Source organism: Sciurus carolinensis, unplaced genomic scaffold, assembly GCF_902686445.1.
Source record: "Sciurus carolinensis unplaced genomic scaffold, mSciCar1.2, whole genome shotgun sequence".
NCBI lineage: Eukaryota > Metazoa > Chordata > Mammalia > Rodentia > Sciuridae > Sciurus > Sciurus carolinensis.
In genome coordinates this window covers 4,281-11,516 of record NW_025920610.1, presented here as the reverse complement: position 1 = coordinate 11,516, position 7,236 = coordinate 4,281, and the positions used below count along the sequence as shown (strand labels likewise).

Below are 7,236 nucleotides of genomic sequence, written 5' to 3'. Positions count from 1 at the left end.
AGCTTAACTCTTTCTGAGAAACGTTATCTAACACCAACTGTCAGTGGGCCAACACTGGAACGTCTTCCACCCTCATGAGAAGGTTGTGAGATGTCCTTGTGAAGCAGGACACAGGTGGAACTGTTGGACCAAGTGATGTGCACTTGGGAGCTGCATTCCTTAGAGAGGTGTTAAGAAGACATTAATGCTCAATATTTTTCATCACCATGAGGACTGATATTCTGCATAGAAAACCCAATCTTGACTTGGATTAGGGATTGCATATGAAACCAGTGCAGTCCCTACTCTGAAAACACAGTGTTCTGCTCAGAGAGGAGAATCCAGGCAGCATTGTGAGAGCCATACCTATTTTTCTAGGCTTCCTTTGGACCTCCACAGTTTCAGTCAACTGACTCCGAAGCAGAAAAATTATCACAGTAAAGCATGTTAGAAGACAGCTGCTGAGTTCATGACTGCCAGGAAGCAGAAAGAGACAGGAAGGAGCAGGGGACAAGAAATACTTTCTAGGACTCACCCCCAGCGAGTCCCACCAACTACCAATATTTTTTTTAGCTGAGGATGAATTAATCCATTGATGAGAGGGGAGCCTTCATGATTCAATCTCTTTCCAAAAGTCCCACCTATGAACATTGCTGCACTGGGGACAAGCCTTCAACAAAAAAGACTTTGGGGACATTCCAGATACAAACCACAACATGTTCTCTCACACGGGTTCTGAGGGTCAGCAATAGGGGTGGAGTAGTTGGCTGATTCTGCCACAAGGTTTCTCATGAGACTGCAGTCAACTGAGCCCTCCCTTGAGTGTTGTGGGCAGGTCTCCACTGCCCACTGGCCTCTCCAAAGGACTGGTTGAGTGTCCTCAAGACATTGTAACTGGCTAAACACAGAGCTAATGACCCAATCACAGAATGAAGAGTGGGTCACAGTGTCCTTCATAACCTGATCTGGAAAGTGACATTGTCACTTCTACCATATGCTATATTGTATTGGTCACACTGATCACCTTGTTAAAGTGAAGGTGGAGATTACACAAAGGTGGCATAGATACCAGGAGATTGGAATCATTGAATCATGTGGCCATCTGGCTATCACACCCTCTGACTGAGGAGAGAAGAAAATGAAGAAAGTTCCAGCATGTGGGATATAGTCACTGCCCCTGTGACAGTAAGAGCTGGGCATATCCCTGGGCAGTGCTTATATACATGACTGTAAGATCCTCACCAAGTGGATAACTAATAATTAAGATGAATTACTGACATTTAATGCCTATTTACTTATTTATTTTGCTTGAAGAAAAATTTGAAACTTTTGTTATCCTTCCAACTTCAAAAAAGTTTTAACGAAACTTTTTAAAAACATTTTGAAAAAGTTTTATTCCAAGGGAAAAAAGAGAAACAATCAAGAATACTTTTCTTACCCTTTATATCATTTCTGTTTGGTAATGGAATGAATTGGGGTGGAAAGGAACATTGATATAAGTGAATTTTGAAATGCATAAAAAAGCAAAAAGTTACATTGTTTTTGCCCAGTTTGGCTAAAAAGTAAATGCATATGGCATTAAATAGATTCTGCACAACCCACATGGTTATGGAATATTTTCCCTTAACATTTGATTACATATGATTTATGGGACTAAAAGATATTTTGTTCTCAGTGTAAGGATTTTTACCCCTAGGTCAGTCTAACTTTTCACTGTACAGATCTGCGAAATTATTTGTGAGAACTAAATAAGCTTCTCTATTTTATTGTACTGTTTAATAGTCTGATACAATTGTGCGACACTCACAGGGTGTTTCCCCCTTTATTCAGTTAACATTATAGGCCATAAACATTGTAAAGGCATCGTCTCACTATATAATCCAATATTGACTGCTTGCACTCCTCCTTGTGCTTCTTGGTGTTGTGCTCAATTTCTTGAAATACTATAACCTACTCTTAATTATTTGTGCTGATAAAGGGGTAATGTTAACACAGGTAAATTGAATCTTGGATAAATGAACACCACAGAGTAAAGATGTGTCTTGCAGAGGCCCACTGGAAGCCTTCCCAGCTCTATCCACAGCTAGTAAAGTATTGAAAGCAGAAATGTCTGGAATAGAAAATACGAGCTAACTGCCTGTTGCAGTCCTTTATCTGCCCATACTCCTTGAACATTGAAGGCTCACCCATATATCCTAAGGTCTCCCAATCCTGGGAGAGATGCAGGTATATTCACTGAGTCTGTGACTCACATTTGAGAATTGGCTTCTGTTGAAGAAGTGGCCAATATATGGATAAAAATGTCTAATATTAGAGGCCTGAAAAATTTGAATTCATAATCCTCATATTTCATTTTTGTCACATACACTTAATAGGCATTGTATCTAAATACATTAGCCTTTTCTATATAAATCTTCTATTAAGTTAGTAATAGAAGTTCTTAGCAAAATATTTAGTCCTGGTTTTGTTATGGGCCAGGCTATATGGACAATGACCAAACAGATTCTATTTTACCCTAAGATTCCATGTCATGTAGGAAATGCTTCTCCCATGAGAAAATTTCACCTCTGTACCCCAACAGTTGCCTAGCATAGCATGTTTGGTAGCACAAAATGGCAATTCTTTTTTTTCTTTGGGAGGGGTGGCGGTACTGGGGATTGAACCCAGGGCCTTGTGTTTCCAAGGCAAACACTCTACCAACTGAGCTATATCCCCAGCCCACAAAATGGCAATTCTTATACAATGTAATAATGTTCTCTCTCTGGGGTTCCATTTTTCTTGGGCAGTGTACCCTAACATTAGTTTAAATGCTGGTAACCATTTTCTGATTTTCATAGCAGCAACTACTTATGATTAAAGTTTTGACATGCTTTAGTTATGGTATTAGAGGTGTACTCTAACCCTTGGAGGGGGTCAAAATGTGCAGACTTGCAGCCTGCCCCTCTGCCCCACCAGCTGGTGTTTTTGCTTTTAAACTTCTCTGCACTCCTGAAAAGTGAGTGTACTGCACATAAAGCATTCTTGTTAACCTAACTAGTGATTTATATTATTATATTTAATTCTTAAACCTTCAACATGTGACCTTTAAATTGAGCATATTTTCAAATCATTACTTACCTTGTAAATAGTCACTTGAATTATGGCTATAATCCTTTTATAATAATCTGCAGAAAAAAAGATGAAACTTACATTTTTATTACTTTGAACTCTTAAACAATCTGCAAATACTATTAAGAGTTTATTTTGAGGGTTGGGGAAGTAACTCAGTGTTAGAATGCTTGCCAAGCATGTACAAGGCCCAGGGTTTAATCCTCAGCAACATCAAAAGAAAAAAAAAAAGTGTATTGTGTTTTAGAGTCATTTAATGTTCTTAAAATAATGATCATTTTGACTTTGATTTTCATGTAGAAAAGGTTAACACTGAAACTGTTTATAGTGAAAGATTTTATCATGTATCTATCTAAGCAGTGCCCCCATTGTCAGTGAGTCATATTTTACAACTTGCAGAGACTTTCTATAAAATAACCATGGAGTAAATATACTCCATGATTACTGTTAATACCTCTGTGTTATGTGATATGGTACTGTATATGGAATTACCAACATTTTAAAATTTCAAAGAAACATTGAAAATCTATTGCTCTGAATGAAAGTCTGTCACTCCAAATGGAAATGTGCTCAAATTTGACCAGTTCAGTTTAAGACATGGAACAGCAACTTGAAGAAGGAAAAATGAAGATAGTTTAGAATTAATGGGTTAAACTTTGTTATTGTAATCTTAGGGTTATTCTTATTTCTAAATGAAAAATTATATGTATTTGATACCATGTCTGATTATTACTTTGTTAAAAGCAAAAGTAGTCATGTGATATGCTAAATATAAATTGTTTTTAAATGTTTAAATAATGCCAAAATATTATGTATGTGTCATCCAGGGTTTATTGTTAATCTTTTACTGAGTACGTGGACTGGGATAAAGGGCTTGTACTGCGCACTTTTGATTAATGAATAAATAGTAAATGTTAGTCATGCACACACACACACACATACACACACGGCATAGAACATCTGCATTGGAGAGAACATTTAGCCACAAAGGGACCTTACCCACTTTGTAAAATGGCCCCGCTATATCTGGTTGCAGCAGCAAACAGCTATTCTCTATAAGCAGCTGAAAGTGCTTCACAATTAACTAGTTCACCCAGGCCTTTTACCCAAATAGTCACCCAGTTGCTTAAGCTTGCCAACAAATACAGACCAGAGATGAGCAGAAGAAGGAGATGCTGTTGGCCTGGGCTCAGAAAAAGGCTGCTGGCAAAGGGGATGTCCCCGTGAAGAGACTGTCCTTCGAGCAGAGGTCAATACCGTCATCACTTTGGTGGAGAACAAGAAGTCTCAGCTGGTGGTGACTGAAAATGACATGGATCCAATCAAACTGGTTGTCTTCCTTCCTGCCTTCTGTCACAAGATGGGAGTCCCTTTACTGCATCATCAAGGGTAAGGCCAGGCTGGGATGTATGGTTCACTGGAAGACATACATCACTGTTACCTTCACACAGGGTAACTCAGAATACAAAGGAGCTCTGGCTAAGCTGGTGGAAGCTATCATAACCAACTCCAATGACAGATGTGATGAGAGCCTTCACCACTGGAAAGGCAGCATCCTGGGTCCAAAATCCATGGTTCACATTGCCAAGTTGGAAAAGGCAAAGGCTAAAAAACTCACATGTATGTTGTTGGGCTTCTGTATATAAAATGAACAAATTGTCCTTCATCCAGTGGGTAGAAGAAGCTGAGATATTTCCTAATAACTGAAGTTTAAATTATGAAGGTTATGCATCATTTGAGTTAGTCGTGTGTTGTATCCTATTGGATGACACACTTGGTGAATATAAATTAACAAATAACTGAATTTAATTGAGTGCTGGAAATAAATCCAGGGACTGCATATCAGTAAATATGCCACCACTGAGCTGCACCACAAATTCAAGAATAGATTTTTAAATCCCCCATATAAATAATAGGTAACAAAAAGGATTTTAAAAAATTAGAATAGCAACAACAGATGTTACAAAAACAATGGCACAGTTCTTTAAAATTGAGATGGAAAATAATCTCCAAAGTAAATGCTATCATTTTTTCTAAGCATTATATTCCCTCCAACTTCTAATGTTTCCTTCATCCCCAAGGTGATAATGTTAGGAGGTGAGGACTTTGGAGGATGGTTAGGTCATGAGGGTGCAACTTTCTTATAACCCTGGTTCTTTGCACAAGATGCATGATTCACTACTGTTTGTCATAATCCTTAACAACATCCAGCTTTTAAAAGTATTTACAGTATTTATCCTTCGCCTCGGACCCCCACAGCGGCGTCTCCTCCTGCCCCAGTCCCTGGGGGCCTCCTTGCCCGCCCAGGCGCCATGGGTCCCTGGACCAGCTCTGGGCAGTGGCAGGGCAAGGGCGACCAGGTGCAGCTACCAGCGCTCGGCCTGGCAGGTCAGGCAGCAGGGTGCCAGTGGTAGCAACCCCTATCTGGCCGCACCCCAGCACCCAGACAGTCACTCGCAGGGTCCCCCCACGGGCCATGCGCCAAGCGCGAGGCGAGGCCACCATGGCCCTGCGGCAGTGCCTCGCGGACAGAAGCGGACAGAAATTAGCAGTCCGGGTCACTGGCCAACCGCTTCTCCATCCAGACCCCGCAATCCTGGGGAAGCATGGCTGCTGCTGCCTCCAACCTAGTGTCAAATCCCAGCACGCTACGCTAGCTGAAAATTTTCATCAAGACTGAATGATAATTCAATGAAATTTTGGCATTTAGTCAATAATACCATTAGGGATTTGTGTGTCTGTGTGTGTGTGTGTGTGTGTGTGTGTGTGTGTATCATTTGTATTTTAACAGTTTATTAACCACAAAATTCATCCACAAAGGATGTTCAGTTCCATGGTTTGTAATATATAATAATAGTTGTGTAAAAATCACACAATTTAATTTTAGGCTTGACTTCACTTCCTTGCATAAACATTTTATATGTATATAATTTAATATTTTACTTAATATAATATTCCTTAATATAATAATTTAAATATAGTTCAGTTTATCTTTATTTTTTCTGTTTCATTTTCTCTTTCGAATGAAGATCTCTGGTTACATAGATATACATTTAAAATGCATGTTTGGGCAACTCAAGAAATTAAACTAGTTTAAATAAGTAACACATCAAATATCTGTAATTGTTATAAAAATTGAAACAATATTTTGGACTATATAATTAAATATTGCACCATCAGTTAAGGTACAGCCCTCTGGTCTACCACCAAGTACACACACACACACACACACACACATACACAGACACAACTGCACTTATTTTTATACTTATACTAAGACCAAGAACTGTACTTTAGAATATATCCTCTATGCAGTGTGTAAAGCAACTACCAAACAAGAACAATGAATGCAGACAATGTTCCATAACACAATAATGCACAATGTCTGTGGACACTCTGGGTTCTGTCAGATATTTTGAATAGAAAAGCTGCCTGCTTATCTGCAGACACTCCCAGAGAGAACACTCACTTCTTCAATGAGTGTTCTGGAGGATCCCAATTCTCACAGAAATCCCTATAGGAAACGGGCATGAAAATCCAAATTTTTCTGAAAGTTGTTGACAGATGCAGTGCACATATTATTCATCTTGACTCAGAGATTTTTAAAAAACAAAACAGGGGTCACATAATGGGAAGTCCATGAGACGAATGAGGACAGGAGCCCTTGGGGTGTGCCGAGGATGGTGGGGAAGGACAGCAGTGCCATCAGGCAAGTGGAACAAACATTTGCTGACAGAGGGAAGGAGGTCTGTGTGACATTGGGGAGAGTCCCACGGTGGGTCCTAGGAGGCAGCTATTGAAGGATCACCAGAAGACATAGGACTTCACTTCCTGCAACCAATAGTCTCAGGAAAGATAGGCATAAAGGCCTCTGATGAAGAAGCAGAGAGCAAGGTGGGTGCTCAATGCTGGGTACCCAAGGTCATTTCAGCAGTGCTCCTGTAGGCTGCACAGCTGCTCCATCAATATTGAGACAGAGTATTTACAGAGTTAATTCTTCACCACAAAAACAGCAGACTGGTCTCCCCTCTTCAGTTAATCAGCAGTAACTGATCACGAGGGCTGGACCAGAGGAGCGAGGCTGTTCTTGGCAGAGCTGGCCTGGAATGCCCTGTATTCTGAGAGTTGGGCAGCCAGGGAGGCAGTGGT

General features: G+C 40.0%; 1 non-coding gene and 1 pseudogene across 1 annotated transcript; one reads left to right on the top strand and one right to left on the bottom strand.

The window, feature by feature from the left end:
* Nucleotides 1-1,962: 1,962 nt before the first annotated feature.
* Nucleotides 1,963-5,475, top strand: LOC124975857 (60S ribosomal protein L7a-like; annotated as a pseudogene).
* On the bottom strand, nt 2,622-2,694 carry Trnap-ugg (transfer RNA proline (anticodon UGG)). The gene has a single exon. It is a non-coding gene; the product is annotated as a tRNA-Pro (tRNA).
* Nucleotides 5,476-7,236: the final 1,761 nt, after the last annotated feature.